Here is a 17,682-nt window from a genome sequence, read left to right on the forward strand (position 1 = left end):
GAAAATAAAGTAAAAATATACATCAACAGAAAACCTTAAAATATCATATAGATTTAGATTTATAGGTGATATTTAATAGTTGTGTACGTACTTTAAGGTTTCATATCAATGTATCTTATATTCAGTGGGATATATGATGCAGTACAATATTCAAAGCAAATAATTTATGTTGAAGATTGATTTAAATAGCATATATCAAGATTGAAAAGATAAAGGTTGATACAAAGTTTCATATTCTAAACCACATTGTGAAAAAATACATCATGAAAAACAATGAGGTTGAGACTACCTGTTGGTTCGTTCCAGGACCGTGATCCATTTAGGTTCTGATCTTCATTCTCTGGCACATTAGTGAAACAAGGAAGCATCATCTTGTGAACAATTATTTTTCTGCCACCTGCTTCTTATTCTTCCTTCTATAATACTTTGATTAACATGACCTCATTATGCTGAAAAAACACAATAAAATATGTCATAATAAACGACAATCGTTTCATTCCCTGGCTCATATAACGTACAAGCTTCAGAATAACATTTAAACCAACTTAAATTTCCTTTATTTTTCGTATTTTTATTTGTTTACAGGAAGAGAGTTATCAGGGTTACTCCACACTTCCAATAACAAGATTTCTATTAAATTTTAGACAAAATAATGCATAAAATAAATCATTTCATGGTGTACCTTATTTCCAGTGCTATATACAACTTATATTTGCATCTATATAAGGTACAGTAAAAGCATATCATACATGAAGGTGTATGTTACTGTATGAGGATGGGAGGAGGCTGTTAATGTGAACTTGAAGACTGGGGAGGAGAGAGGGAAATTGTTCAGGGGGAAAAAGAAATGGAATACATTATTTCATTTCATTTGGTGATTTAAATACCCTAACACTAAATGAAGGGGTTAGGTTAGGTCAGGTTTGGTTAAGTTAGCATTAGGGTATTTTATCATCAGGTGAAATAAGCTGGGGTTCCTAATTTTCATGAGATCCAAGAAATGTGCATGGGGAGGAAAGGAAGAAGGGGGTGTGTAGGGAGGGGATGTATCATAATCATACTGTGTACTAGACAGGTTATGTATGAATGAGAAGGAAGTATAGGAGAGTTAACAAGGAGCAAGGAAGTGGGTGAGAGAGGAGGGAGAGGTACATAGTGTGTGAGAGGTAGTGCATGAGAGAGGAGGGAGAGGTACCAGAGAGCGAGGTAGTGTGTGAGAGGTAGTGCATGAGAGAGGAGGGAGAGGTACCAGAGAGCGAGGTAGTGCATGAGAGGAGGAGGGAGAGGTACCAATGTCCAGAGAGCGAGGTAGTGTGGGAAGCCTGTGGTGAACTGCAGTAAACAAAACGGGTTTGTGACAGCTCCTCAGGTTGCTCCACTCCGGGAAAATTTTTAAATTTTCCTAGTGAGACAACAGTCCCGAGGGTGTCGTGGCCTCCTGCTGCTAGTCGTGTCGGTGAGTACCTGCAGACGACCTCAGCTGTGTGAGAGTTGAGGTAAAGTTAGAGGAAGAAATATTACAATTGTGGGAGCGTGGGGGTGTGATGATGGTGGCCCTGAAGGCACCTCACACCCAGGTAACCTTGGTTCCTTGCTCTCTCGCTTACACCTGGGATCTCTATACTGTCTCCCTCACACATCTTATTCCCAATCTTGTGCTTATCTTTACCCATGAATGGTTAGAAGTCTGGTATATTTATTTTATATTGTGATGTTTTGGAGTGTGTAGGACTCGAGAGGAGCAGGAAGTAAGACAAGGGGTCGCTCACCAGCCTCGCGGGTCAAGCATTACCCCAAACTCTCCTCTTTTGTTTGCATTATATCTGATTATTTGAGGCGTTGTTAAGTTATGGTTCTTTTTCACTTTACTTATCTTAATAGGTGTATATTGACGAGAGAATGATGAAAGTTTGTTAAAAGGCAGTAAAGTTTTGTATTGATATGACATACAGTACTTGGCAATGAATCATTTTTTTATATACCTGAACTGTACAGTATTGGTAAAAGTTCAAGTAATTCTAATCTTTTGTTGTGCTATTATCTTTACGAATTTCACTTTACCTTGTACAGTAAAAGGAAAGTTGTTGCAATCATTGTGATAACTACATATTTTCTGTGGGAAAGAAATTTTATTTTTAACATTTACTGAAAAATTGTTTTGATAATCTGAATGAGAGCAGCATATGCCGGTATGCTGTTTGTGTGTGGTGCTGTGTGTTGCTGGCAAATGACAATGCATTATCCATGAATATTGTCTAATATTAGTGAATTACATCAAAGTATTTTATGAATACTTTTTTTTTACAATGCCCAGTATTCTGTTCATGCTAAAATTAGTCAAGAGTTGTGTGATGGTTTGCTTTAACATGCTGGAGTGTGAGGAGTGCTCTAAGGCAGATGGTGTTCAGTACTGTACAGGTATTTGTGATTACAGGTCAGATACATAAAGATATACTACATATTATATATTTGAATTGACTGTGTACTGTATTGTACATCCATCACATTATGTTTCTGTAGGAAGAGCAGTGATGCATGTGTAGAATCATGTAAGAAAGCAGATGACATGAGCTATCCATACCGGGTCCGACTAATTACCCAAATGTACCCAAATGTAGCCGCAATGAAGTCAAATAATGGTCCTACATGAATAAATCGGACTGCCAATCACTTCTCGACTGGTATTTGGTGTCAAGAAGTCACAAAAAATTGATAAACTTAATTTAATCTGAGTTAATAGATCGAGTGCATGTACCTAACCTAACCTAACCTCGACTAGTATTTGGTGTCACGAAGTCACAAAAAATTGGTAAACTTAATTTAATCTGAGTTAATAGATCAAGAGCATGTACCTAACCTAACCTAACCTAACACAACACAACTCAGATTAAATTAAGTTTACCAATTTTTTGTGACTTTATGACACCAAATAATAATCGAGAAGTGATTCACAGCCCGATTTACACTTGTACGACCATCATTTGACTTCATTGCGGCTACATTTGGCTACATTTGGGTAATTACTAGCTCCCTCGGTACATGCACGCGATCTATTAACTCAGATTAAAGTAAGTTTTCCAATTTTTTGTGACTTTGTGACACCAAATACTAGTCGAGAAGTGATTAGCAGTCCGATTTATTCATGTAGGACCATTATTTGACTTCATTGCGGCTACATTTTGCTACATTTGGGTAATTAGTCGGACCGATCCATACCTAATCAAGTATCCTAACCAACTTAACTTAACCATAGAAATGATCTATGATTGTTTGGTAAGCTAAGGTGGTTAGGTTAAGTTATATTAGTTTGTTTGGGTTGGATCCTGTCATCTTTCATAAATGATTTAGTGTTGAAAACTTGTAGTCGTCACAAGTCATTGATTGGAGGTACAGTACAATACTGTATTACTATGACTTGTATGGAAATAATACATGTGATTATAAGCCTTGTACTTTTTTTCAATAAGAATTAAAATCTAGTAATGATGGAAATATATTTTGAAACGTAATTAATATTGAGTTTCTTTAAGGAAAGTACAGTATATTTTTAGAGTAATTTTTAACAAAAGTACGTACAGTACAGTGTCTATTTGATCATCTATGATGAGGAGGAGCTCACAGCCATGTGATTGTGTAATATTTTGCTTCAGTAATTGAGATGCATTATACTCGTGTGTTAATGAATATGTTTGGTTAGGTTAGATGAGGTTAGGTTCTGTTAGATTACTTGACCATGATATTATTTCATAAACCTGTTCTAAAAGATGATTAGATAGTTAATTAACTGAGTATTCTTCTGTAATCTGAACAGGAATGCTACAGTACAGTCTGGGACAAAAGTTCACTCCCCGTGGTGAAACTCAGTCACGGGAATGAGTCTACGAATTGACTTACCCTGACTGTTTCATCTTTTAGGGTCGATGCTGCTTCATGTTGTGCAGCAGTGAACTTTTTACCCCGACTGTACTGTAGCATTCCTGTTCTGATTACCTACCGAACTGATTCTTTATTCACTTTAAAGGAATACCGGTAAAACAATTGATGATCGAGTAAAGAATTCAACATATAAATAGGTTATGGTTAAACTGCTGTTGGCATATAATCCATCTTTAACAATACTACTGTACAGTACTGTATACCGGTAATGATAACGGTATGTTTATTCCCTTAAAACCTTCTTGTAATCAGTAATATGAATAGTGATTTAAAAAATGGTTTGAGTGAAGGATTTGTTTAAAAGAGTCACACAGTTGTGCCTGACTAAGGTACAGTGATGCTGAGACGTGTTTTGATGCTACATATAATTTTTTCAAACCTAACCTAACATAATTTTTTCTAAGTTTTCAAATGTATTTTAGAACTATCAATATAAGCTGAGGCACATACCTGTAGTAAATGATATTAAAGTTTTATAAAATAATTATGCCACTAAGTACAGTAACGATATTATATTGGGACTTGAGATGGTTGATACATTGCCACAGTGGAACATAGAGATGGGATGATTGCCAGCCCCCACAATGTCTCAGATGGCTAAAGTAGGAAGCAGAAGGTGGAGCCATATTGTACAAGTGTTGCTTTTTAATTTGTTCATATAGTACTGTATATTCATTACATTCATTAATATAATACAGTATGGTATACAGGGGTACATGTAGTGCAGTACTTAAAAATACAGCTTGTAGAGCTGCCGTCAGGTAAGCACAGCATGGAAGATGGCCGTGACACGGTGATGATGATGATGACTTTACAGTAAAAAATCAGTCTCTATTCCACACATGACATGACTCTAGTGTGAGATGATGACAGTGTTTCCTCAGCTGATGGATGTCTGAGTGTTATGAGTTGAGTTGGCATCCTCATTACATTTTGTAAATGGTTCTACAACACTACTACTATATTGGGTAACTTTGTGGTGTCTTATTCTATTAAGAAAACGTTGTTGTGTTTCATAAATAGTAATAATTAGAAAAGGAAAAACTACAGGACAGTAAATTTTCTGTCAAGCAAAAATCTACTGTACAAAATACAGTAATCTACTTTACAGAAGATTTGATCATTCTAAATGTATCAAATTTAAGAATATATAGAATAATTTTCTTTTGTTTAACTGTACAGTACACATACTGTAACCCTCACTGGTACAGTACATGTCATCACTGTAAGTCATGTATAAAATCAGCCACATTGTAGGTAGTGTAGTTGAATTACTTCATGTGATTTAATAGAGCAGCGGATGGCAATTTGCTGATTTTTTATTTCCGATTTCAGCAATGTACTGTACTGTAACGTGATAAGAGAATTACAGGATCAGATAGTCACCAAATAGACTAAAAATTTACCATACAGTAATAGAGAATGTTCAGATGTGATAAGAGTGTAACAGAAAAAACAAAATTCATTTGATGAGTCTCTGATCTTGGAAAAATTAGGTTGGAGAAGCATGACAAACGTAACATGAAGATTGCTGCTGGAGCCTGGGAGGGACAAAGACTGGTTGTGTGGGTTGTAGAAATGTATGATCATCATTTATTTCTGGGGTCTGGAAACACATTTATATTTTTCTCATAAGATTGTTGAACTTCAGTAGAAAACAAGTAGCTGTACCTGAGTATTGACAGTTAATCGCAGAATGTATTGGTTTGGTGAAAATTCAGTGGGCTGTGTTCAATCAGCACCATCCCTAATGTAACTATCCTATAATGCTTTAGAAATGTGAATATTATGTGGTTATCAAATGGGTGTTTTACTGTTAACTCACTCCTACATTTACCTTGCTTCTCAGAACCAAACCCATTGCTATTGAACTGCCATTTTTTCGTCTCACTCTTGCATGCCTTTTTCTGCTATGATGTTTGGTGGTTGAAATAAAACAAACACAAATTCTCCCTTTGTTTGCTGTCTTCTGTGCCCTCTCAATGCATTATGTCTGTAAGTCTGTCTCTGCTTTATAGAATGTCTCGTATAACTAACATTCAAGATTAACATCATGATTTGAAGGTTTTGGCTTGGATTCCAGTTGGGTTGTTACATTTGTATGGACAGTTGATCATGTTGTGAATGTTATTTTGTGATATGACTGGGAGGTGGGAGTGATGGAAGGGAAGGGAGGGAGGGTAGAGTAGGGTAAGGAAGGGGTACAGAGTCAAGTAATGGTGATGTAGGATAATACCGGGTAATTGTTCAAACTCCACCATGTTAAAAATTAGATAAGTGTGGTCGGTAGTTTTATGTGACTGATCTTGTGACAATATTTATCATCAACGGGAATGTGTACAGTAATGTGAAAACTATGGATGAGGATTATGATTTATAACTGTGTAGGGAAAGTTAGTGAAGATATTTGAATTTTTTTGGTCGGCTGTGATGCAATGTAGTGTGATTATGGCCGACAGACTATCATACTGCATATTTACTGACAAGAAGAGTTTTATTTTATTTTTTTTTCAATTTTCATTTGTAGTTATGGTTATGTATCGTGACAAAAGCCCCAACCTTAACCCTTGTAACCTCTAACAACGAGTCATTGATCATAGTATCTCTCTCCAGTCCTGACTCAAGTTACAACAGTTCTGGACTGTGTTACAAGTGAGCTGTACTGTGTCGATTGTTTATACATTTTTATTATTTTAAGTTCCCTCATACTGTACTGTACTTTATGGGGAACTATTTGTTTCCTATGTGTGAATAAGTAATGCCTTTCAGTCGTATATATTTCGGTATGTTTTAATTAGAACTTGTGAAAATGTTGTTTAGTGGGTATTGTTATGTATTTTGTTGATCAGGTTACTTAGTGGCTTATGCCCTTTGTCAGGCCATGTCTTATAATGCTGCCAGCCAATTGGGGAGCTCAGTGTCCTTAGGCAAGCTTCAGTTATTTAGTTCTGGATGACATTTAAGGCCATTTGGGTACAGCAGCAGCATAATAGTACAGTAGTAGTAGTAGTAGTAGTAGTAGTAATAGTAGTACCTGTAGTAGTATTAGTAGTAGTATTAGTGAGAGGCTGTACGATACTGAATATATAAAAAAAACTTGTGACTTTTTCTCAACCTTCAGGGAGATAAAGGTTATTGACACCTCAAGTATTCGAGTGAAGAAATTAGTCAGTTGAACAATATTTTTACTGTATATTGGGCAATTTCTTTTTATTCTTCGTTGTCATGGGGGATATTGTGTAGCGTTATGACTTGTGTGTGGAGATTTTATGAAGAAACGACCTGATCTATCTGTGGCTAGTGTATGAGAAGTTGTATAGAATATAAGCAGTGTTAATACTTGTCATACACATATACAGAGATACATGCCATTTCTGTACAGTATTATATGTTATCTTCCTTCATGGCTGGTGGGAGTGGTGGGTAATATTGTAGTATACATAATATATATAACGCCTTTTGTACAGTGATATCTATACATATGGTATACAAGGACAACTGTACATACACTGATTATAAAAAAAAATAATGTTGCATGTATAGTGATCATCAGCTGTGTCGCATGTATGATCAGATAGGCAACACCCACCCCTCAATCACTCCCTCACTAGCTATTATCACAACACACCCACTCAAACCCACTCATAAAAGCAGACAAAGGTGTTCTGTCATTTCCTCCATGATTCCCCAACCTTGATAACGTCCCGTCTCCTGTGTCTAACTATACTCTATGTTGTTGGCACCTCATCACACACCTGGCTTGATTATATTGCAACAAACTAACTGTGACAAAGTATTAGAAAAAAAATTAATAGTTTCATCACAGACAGGAAATTCTATTCCGGAAAATATTAATGAATATGTAACGTGTATTCTATTATTATTGTTGTGTATTTTGTCATTCTTTGCCACTGATGTGTTGTTATTGTATGTTAATGACGGGGAGGTAGTGGTGACTTGCAGCTCTGACAGGTAGGTCATGACGCTAGACAGGTTATGACATGCACTGTTGACAGGTCGAGAATGAAGACAGGTAGGTGGTGATGACAGGTAGGTGGTGATGACAGGTAGATGGTGATGAGACAAGTTGTTATAAGTGGTTGAAAGTTAATGAGTTATGACAAACAGGTAGATATGATAGGTGATTAGTCGTAATGGATAGGCAGTTAAGGCTAATAGGTCATTATGACATAAGTCAGGTAGTCAGTTTTGACAATTATGTAATAATGAGAGGCAGCTTGTTATGGCCGGCGCTTATGACAAGGCAGGTAACTATGAAGGGCAATTTATTATGTAGGTAGTTTTGACAGAGGTACTGTACAGTGTATGAGACAGGTAATTACAACAGGTATCTTTGACTGACAGGACGTTATGACAGAGGTAGCTATGATAGACAGGTAGCTATGATTGGTAGGGAGCAGTACTGTAATGAACAATCAGTGCACGAATAGTGAGGATGGGGGGGGGGGGTTAGACTGGGGTTGAGTAGAGGAGAGCCAAGGTTGCAGGTCGGTGGAGCGAACCTTCAAGGATAGGCCAGCATGTTGCACGACACACGTTGTCAACAATGAGCCCCAGCACTTGTGGCCGCTGGCGGGGTTTTCTCATGTGTGACCCAGCGATAGTATCTTGTTTACGTCTCTTGTCTCCGGGCCACTCACAAGGCTACGCCGTGTTTATCTGTGTTTCATTGTTTCTTATCTATACGCCTACAGGAATTTATAGTTAATTATCGTCGTTCATCTCGGGACCTTACATATTTGTTAGTTGTTGTCAGGTGTTGATTCCTGCGTATGTTGTTGGGGTTATGAGCAACTTCACAGGACACTCGCTTGTTACACTGTATTTGGTGTTTCATACCTTGAACATATCTCTCTCTCTCTCTCTCTCTCTCTCTCTCTCTCTCTCTCTCTCTCTCTCTCTCTCTCTCTCTATATATATATATATATATATATATATATATATATATATATATATATATATATATATATATATAACTTTAAAGGTGCAAGTTTGCTATAATTTTTGTTATTTCTCACCAATATTGTTTGTTGTTATGGTGACCCGCAGGATTTTATGGAGTTGTTTTGATGAGGTTACGAGTGTATTGTTTTGTGTTGTGTTATGGTCGCAGGTTTTATACATCGTCGCCGACACGAGTATTATCGTTCAACCCTCACAAATATTTCTCTTTAGTATTCTTCATAATAAGACAAAGGAATTTATTGGACAAATCGTTGATGTTACACAAGGTTAAGTTAGTATACGTGATAAAATCAAGTCTTTTGGAACTGATACGTGGATATATTTTTCCGTGTTTATGTGCCGGCGCCATTGTTGTTGTTGTTGTTCATCGGCTTGAAAGAATTTCCGGACATTCCATGAACCTCACCTTCATCCGTAAGTCATCCGTGTGTGTGTTTGAGTGTGTTATGGCGTGATAGAACATGTTGTGAAGAAGAAACTAGGAAGTGTGTGTGTGTGTGTTGAGTAGCAGTCACACAGCAGGGAAGTGTCGCAAGTGTCAGAAAGTGAGTGTAAAAAGTGTGTTGAGTGTCGAGCGGGGAAGTGAATGTTGGTCGTGTTGTGGAGGAAAGTTAAGCAATGTTTGGTGGTGGTAGTTATTGTGGTAGCGGTAGTAGGAGTGGTGTAGGTGATGGTTGTGGTATTAATAATGGTGTTATGGATGGTAGTCGTGATAGTGTAGGAATGGTAATACAGTAAATAGTGATGGTGGTGGTTATGGTTGTGATGATGATGGTAGTAACTGAGGCCTGGTAGTATTGCTGGTGGTGTTGGTAATAGTGGTGATGGTGGTTGTGAATGTGTTGGTAGTAGTAATGGTAGTTGTTTTAGAAGTGGTGGTAGTAGCAATAGTAGTAATGTTGCGAATGGTGGTAGTGGTAGCAGTAGTTTATGTTAGTGGTGACAATGGTGGTGGTGATAGTAGCTGGTGGAAGAGATTTAGACGGTTGTGGTGGTTGTAAAAATTGTGATTGTACTGTAGGAGATGCAAGGTAATTGTGGTGACGATGGTGTTGTTATGGTAGTAGTTTTGACGTTGTGTAATGGTTGTGGTGTGGTTGGTGGTTATAGTGGTGATGGTAGTAGTAGTAATGTAGGTATCGATGGTGCCAGATGGTGATGGTGTTAGATGGTAATAGTAGTGTAGATTGCAGTGTGCTAGTGATGGTGGTGGTGGTGGTGGTAGATTGTTGTAGTGGTGATAATGTGGGTAGCCTGACACCATCACATTTGTTGGCCATTTACCTCACACGTGTACCTCAGTCACGCGGAAATAAAGTATGAAGCCCCGACACAAGAAGTCAGCCCGAATCATTAGAGATGGCAGGTGAAGCTTGGTATGAGGGAGGGAGGGGAAGTCCCGCCCTCCGTCTCCGGTATTACAGGGTGTCGCATAAGCATGTACTACTTCCTCTAGTCCACAACTGGTTCTCTACAAACATACACACACAGACACGTGGGCGGGGGCTGTAGTGTCCTCATTATCATACTGTAATGCCGTGTACCTTTTATGGAAGAGTGTTTTCCTTAAGAGTCTGTGTGGAGTGAGAGCGGGTGGTGGCGGAGGATGTGAGTGGTGAAGGCGCTCTAGCGGGAACGTGTGAGCCGCGGGAGACAGCGAGGGAGGGTTGAGACCTGCCTCCTGCCTGCCTCACCCGCCAGTTGTGTTGTAGACAGTGTGTGTGACGCATCGCTCCTCTGTACGTCTTGCCGTGTACCCTCCCTCCCTGCCCCCTCACTACACACCCTCATCCCTTCCTCCCTCACTCATTCTCATCCATTCCTCTCTCCCTCACCTCATCTCCTCCCTCACTCATTCTCATCCCTTCCTCCCTTACCTTCAACTCTCCCTCCCTTACCTTCAACTCTTCCTCCCTCACTTCATCTCTCCCTCCCTTACCTTCATCTCTTCCTCCCTCACCTCATCTGTTCCTCCCTCACCTCATCTGTTCCTCCCTCACCTCATCTCTTCCCCCCTCACCTCATCCTCACTCCCTCATCTCTCCCTCCTTCACTTGAATTTACTCCCTCAAACCCAATCCGTACACTCCCATTCCCCCTCACCTGTCTTCATTCCCTCACCTGGCCTCACACCCTCCTCCACCTGGCCTCGCACCCTCCTTCACCTGGCCTCGCACCCTCCTTCACCTCGCCTCACACCCTCCACCTGGCCTCACACCCTCATCTTCACCTGGCCTCACACCCTCCTTCACCTGGCCTCACCCTCCTTCACCTGGCCTCACACCCCTCCTTCACCTGGCCTCACACCCTCTTCTTCACCTGGCCCACCCTCTTCTTCACCTGGCCTCTCTTCTTCACCTGGCCTCACACCTCTTCTTCACCTGGCCTCACACCCCTCTTCTTCACCTGGCCTCACACCCTCTTCTTCACCTGGCCTCACACCCTCTTCTTCACCTGGCCTCACACCCTCTCTTCACCTGGCCTCACACACCTCTCTTCACCTGGCCTCACACCCTCTTCTTCACCTGGCCTCACACCCTCTTCTTCACCTGGCCTCACACCCTTCTTCACCTGGCCTCACACCTTCCCTCACCTGGCTTCACCTCCCCTACCTGGCCTCACACCTCCCCTCACCTTCACCTGGCCTCACCCTGGCCTCACCCTCATCTTCACCTGGCCTCACCCTCATCTTCACCTGGCCTCACCCTCTTCTTCACCTGGCCTCACACCCTCTTCTTCACCTGGCCTCACACCCTCTTCTTCACCTGGCCTCACACCCTCTTCTTCACCTGGCCTCCACCCTCTTCTTCACCTGGCCTCACACCCTCTTCTTCACCTGGCCTCCACCCTCTTCTTCACCTGGCCTCCACCCCTTTCTTCACCTGGCCTCACACCCTCTCTTCACCTGGCCTCACACCTGGCCTTCTTCACCTGGCCTCACCTTCCCTCACCTGGCTTCACCTTCCCTACCTGGCCTCCACCTTCCCTCACCTTCACCTGGCCTCACCCTCATCTCACCCTCACTTCACCTGGCCTCACCCTCATCTTCACCTGGCCTCACCCTCATCTTCACCTGGCCTCACCCTCATCTTCACCTGGCCTCACCCTCATCTTCACCTGGCCTTTCACCTGGTATTATTATTATTATTATTATTATTATTATTATTATTATGCAACTTTCTTTTTATATATGTGAGAAAGTATTAGGAGTGTGTGTGTGTGTGTGTGTGTGTGTGTGTGTGTGTGTGTGACTTATGGTGAGTATGGGGAGTGTGTGAGGTGTGTGTATGTAACTTATGGTGAGTATGGGGAGTGTGTGAGGTGTGTGTGAGAGTAACGAAAGTGAGTGACCATGAGGGACCCCGAGGAACTTGATTGACAGTGATGTACGTGAGTGACCGTTGGTAACCATGAGTGACCGTTGGTGAACATGAGTGACCGTGAGTGACCATACCGACAACAGGTAGTGTAGACTTACTATGGTTACAAGAGGAAGTTGGGCATCAGTAGGCAATAAGCGGCGACTGTGTGTGTGTGTGTGTATGTGCGTGTGTGTAAGTATGTATGTATGTATGTATGTATGTATGTATGTATGTATGGATGTAATGTGTATATGTGTGTGTGTGTATAATTGTTATGTATATGAATGTACAGTATGATGGAAATAACGAGTATAAACCTAACCTAACCAATCTCTCCCTCTCTTAGGCTTCTCTAAGGTGAAGTAGTGTTTATATATATATACACCCATCCATTAACATCCATCTATATATATATATATATAACCAAGTGTGAGCACCTCGTTGAGAAATTTATATATATACACATAATCTTGATGCCCTCGCTATTGACTTAAACCCTCAAGTGGAGTTTACAAGTGTGGTGTGTTAAGTGAGAGTGTACAAGAGGCTCTCACCACCACACGCCCTCACCTGTCCCAACGCCCTAAGAGCACCAGGCAGGCAGGGGTCAGCACACACCTTGTCTCTTCTGTAGGTGAGTGATGCTGTGTGAGGTGTTTGTTGTCTGTGAAGTAGTGGGGTGAGGTGCGTGGTGTAGGGGCCTGTCTCATGTACTTGGTGTATCTACTTGTACTGTACGTGATGGAGTTTCATGTACTGTACTTGGTGTAAGATTAGACAGAGGTTACCATCTGTATATTTTATTATTTTGTATTCGTAATCATCAAGCGAATTCACTGTAACCCCTTGAGTATCATGTTTTAACCCCTTGAGTATCATGTTTTAACCCTTTGAGTATCATGTCTTAACCCCTTGAGTATCATGTCTTAACCCCTTCAGTACGATAACACCCAGAGTACGACGCTTTAACCCCTTGACTACAAATGACTTAACCCCTTTAATATGGAACAATGTCATCGTACTCAGGCGGGGTCCCCGGACGAGTACTACACATAACCGGACTTTAATTATATCCTTCTGAGTAACGACATAAAGAAGGTGACCTGGCCTAGTTGAGTGAGTGATCCGGCTCAGGGGGTCATTTCCGCGGGCTCAAAAGGTGACACCGTATTGGTTTAGTGTGTGTGTGTGTGTGTGTTACAGGAGACGTTAATCGTGTGTACAGGGGACCGGATATTATGTCACCTGTGAACGTGTTAATATGACCCGTAAATAATACACAGAAAATAATTCACCTTGGTTTGGCAGATGTAAACAAACATCAAACACACCTTTGTACCTACACCTGTGACCAGATCCTCCCCCTGGGGCTCCCTCACACCCCTTCTACACCAAGAGAGAGAGAGAGAGAGAGAGGGGGGGGGGGGCCTTGCCGTTCTTACAGCTTGGTTGATCAGGAACATTTTGAGGAAGTTATTATGTCCCCCCTCTCACCCCTCTCAACCCCCACCCCCCTCAACCCCCCTCATGAAGGTCTCCTCTTGTTCTTCTCTCGGTTAATACTTGAGATGTGTTGAGGTGCTGGCCAGTATTAAACGACCCTATTAGATTTGTACCATTTACTCAACTGACACGAGGGTTTAACAACTAAAAAATACATGTATAATCATACTATGTATCTGAAAATTAAGGAAGTAAGTGTGTGTGTGTGTGTGTGTGTGTTGAAGCATGACGGGCCAGAATGCTTACCTGGGTAGGGATGGAGGTAAGGTAAAGCGCGGTGGCTGACACACACACACACACTCAGGACCCTCTTGGTGGTGTTTTGTGTGTCTGAACCAGGAACATGTTAGTCTTAAATCCTGTACTTGTATACACCTCTGTCCTTGTAGCAGACCCCTCCCTCCCTCCCCCACTCAACCACACTATCCCCACTCAGCCCCCACTCCACCGCACTCCACCACACTCCACCCCCTCTATTCCACCCCACTCCACACCATCCCACTCCGCTACACTCCATCCCACCACCCATTATCCCTCTGTCTCACCACACAGTTCCCTCTAGGGTGTGTGGGGTAACTAGAGTGTGTGTGAGGCAGTACGGTACAGCACGTCACGCTACGGTGTTCCAGGTACGGTCTAAGGCAGGGAGGTGGACTTTAACACCGGAACTCACCAAGGTTGTCACTGCACACCGGCTCCCTCCTTCCCTCCCTCCTTCCTTCTTCTCTCTCTCCCTCCCTCCCTCTTTCCTTACTTCATTCCTTCCTCCCCTCTGTCCTTATCTCTTCACCCCCCCCTCCCTGCCTTCTCTGCTTACTTCCCTCCTCTCTTCCTCCCCCCTCCTCCTTTGTAGTTCTCGTCTTGCTTCTCTTACCGTGTATGTGTGTGTGCATGTATGCATGTATGCATGTATGCATGTATGCATGTATGTATGTATGTATGTATGTATGTATGTATGTACTGTATGTATGTATGTATGTATGTATGTATGTATGTATGTACTCTATGCATACACCAACATTAAGTAGGTCGACACCGGCTCCTCCCACTTCTAACAACAACACGACATTCCACAACCAATAATACAACTCTCCATTATTAGAGACACAACAACATTGACTCTCTCTCTCTCTCTCGTGTATAGAGGAGCCATCAAGCGTCACTACCTTCTTTTGTTTACCTACCTGACAGTACCCCCCCCTTCCTCCCCCCTCTACCCCCTCCCCAGCAGGTAATTATCGTGGGTATTAGACTATGTTATTGAACGAATACCTCGCTTCTCCTGTAGGTGGTTATGTCGTTTATCAGAGCTTAAGGAGAGATAAACAAGGGTTGAGTTATGGTCTTGTTGACGTTACCTGTGTGTATAACTCTTTTGTACCTTTCTGATGCCTAGTGTAGTGGTTCATCCTGGTGTTGGTATGGTGGTGGTGTAGGGTGGTGGTGGTATGGTGATGGTGTTGTGGTGGTGGTATGGTGGTGGTGTAGGGTGATGGTGTAGGGTGATGGTGGTATGGTGGTGGTGTAGGGTGATGGTGATGGGTTAAGGTACTGATGGGTGGGAGAGGATATTGACCCAACACCAAGTGACCCTGAGTGAAAGTAGTACTGGGACTCACACCACCACCACCACCACCACCACCAGTACTATTACCACCACTACTACCCAGCTGGCTCTGTAACACGGTGGTGGTGACTAACACACTTGTAACGAATATACGGTACATCAATCTCTTTCCACACACACAGAGGGTAGCTATGTGTGTTGATGATAGTATAAAGTTACCCACTGATGACTGTGTGTGTGTGTGTGTGTGTGTGTGGTTCTTCAGACGTTAATTTGGGGAATACAATTTTATTATTTTTGGGTAAATTTGTTTTGACCTCCAAGTTATTATTATTGTTGTTATTTTTGGTATTTTATTATTGTTATTATTTTTTATTTTTGTTTATTATAATTATTGTTGTTAATTTTATTAGTAGTATTATTGTTATTGTTTTTATTTTTCTATTATTATTATTATTATTATTATTATTATTATTATTATTATTATTATTATTATTATTATTATTATTATTATTATTATTGTTGTTTTTGTTGCCTGGAGAACACACAACACAACACCACTCACCACACCACACACAACACCACACACAACACACACACAACACACAACATACCACACAGCAACACCACACACACACCACACACACACACCACACACACACAACACACACACAACACACACACACACCACACAACACAGCACAACACAGCACAACACCAGTTATATAAAATGTTCTCGATAACTTTTTTCTCTACTTTTTTTTTATTTAATTAATGGTCATTTCAGGTGTGTTTATGGCATCCTCTTACACACATACCTGGCTCCTGCTTCCTTATGCCTCAGTTACGTGTTGAAGGTGAGGCGGGGTGTACCGTGTGTGTCTGGTCTGACGTAACACTTTACACGTATAACCTTTAAGTCCTCTTATTACTTTACTCTCGGGTAATTAAAAAAAATCCTCGGCTGCAACTCTTCGTCACACACTTTGACCTTTGACCTTAAATTACCAGGTCACTGTTCTTCGTTGTAAAGATAAGAGAGGTAGAGGGGAGGGGTTGAAGTCATGCTGGAGGAGGGAGGTAGTGTGGGGGTAGTGTGGGGGGTTATATAATTAAAGTATTGTAATACTTGATGTTTACAGACAGGTGCGAGAAATAAACAAGGGGTTAGGTTAGGTTTTGGTAATTTAGCAAGACGGCTTTTCGAACATTGGAAGATTGAGGAAGTTGGAGAAATGGCTTGGACGAACAACTTATAATAGTATAGTGTATAGTAGTGTATCGTGTGTGTGTGTGTGTGTGTGTGTGTGTGTGTGGAGGTGTAGGTGTGTGTATGCTTGTGCTTGTGTGTATGTGAGAGAGAGACACTGTTTTTTTTATTCCTATCATTATATTCAAGGCCATACTATCAGCACAATAGCCCAATCATACACTCGTTCACCATAACCTCAAACACACACACACACACACACACACACACACACACACACACAACACATTCAATTTGCTTCCCTTACCTGAGGTTAATTTAGCGGATATTCCCAGGTAATTATAGTCACGGCACTGCTACGACGCCATATTTGTTGACTGTTTTTTTGTGTGTGTCTTGTGGGAATTAAAACTCTCCTCGTGTCTTGAGCTTGAGAAAAAAAATTTGTCGTGAGGTTTTTTCAAGAGTTAAGGATAATTATTAAAGCATGGGGGGTGTAGGCATAAGATTCAAGGCTCTTTTTACAAGACACTTCAAGGGGTGATGTGAAAGTGTGTGTGTGTGTGTGTGTGTGTGTCACCTGCTAGTACCTTAGTGTCGTTGCGTGATTAGCAATTTAAAACGTGGTCAGTGAAATTGGATTTGTGGCACAGTATTACACCACAAGTCTGTCCAATTACGTCTTGTAGTTATGGTATAAGGTGGTGGTGGTGATAGTGGTGGCTATGGTGGTTTATAGTGATGGTCTATGGTGGTGGCGGTGATAGTGGTGGTGGTGGTTCTTCACTATGACTGGATGTCCTTCACTCTTAACCTTCCCGGGGGGTGACATCACAACACACCCACTCAACACATCCTGCCATCCTGAAGTAAATTAACCCCTCACAACAACACAGCACATCCTATCATCCTATAGTGAGGGCAGACAACACAACATCCTACCATCCTATAGTGAAGGCAGACAACACAATACATCCTACCATCCTATAGTGAAGGCAGACAACACAACATCCTACCATCCTATAGTGAAGGCAGACAACACAACATCCTACTATCCTATAGTGAGGGCAGACAACACAGCATCCTACCATCCCATAGTGAAGGCAGACAACACAACA

At 41.4% G+C, this 17,682-nt stretch overlaps 1 protein-coding gene across 6 annotated transcripts in view; it reads left to right on the top strand.

Annotated features, from left to right (window-relative positions):
- The first annotated feature begins 1,321 nt into the window (after positions 1 to 1,321).
- Positions 1,322 to 17,682, top strand: part of LOC121874227 (PTB domain-containing engulfment adapter protein 1-like) — a 66,128-nt gene continuing 49,767 nt past the window's right edge. For 2 of the 6 annotated variants that reach the window (XM_042378283.1, XM_042378286.1), the window contains exon 1: positions 12,680 to 12,918. The gene's annotated coding sequence lies outside the window, so the exon portion shown is untranslated. Of the gene's footprint in view, positions 1,457 to 1,478; positions 1,497 to 12,679; positions 12,919 to 17,682 lie in introns of those variants that run through there. The other 4 variants (XM_042378282.1, XM_042378285.1, XM_042378284.1 and 1 more) reach the window with 4 other exon arrangements.

This window comes from Homarus americanus, unplaced genomic scaffold (genome assembly GCF_018991925.1).
Source record: "Homarus americanus isolate GMGI-L3 unplaced genomic scaffold, GMGI_Hamer_2.0 scaffold49667, whole genome shotgun sequence".
NCBI lineage: Eukaryota > Metazoa > Arthropoda > Malacostraca > Decapoda > Nephropidae > Homarus > Homarus americanus.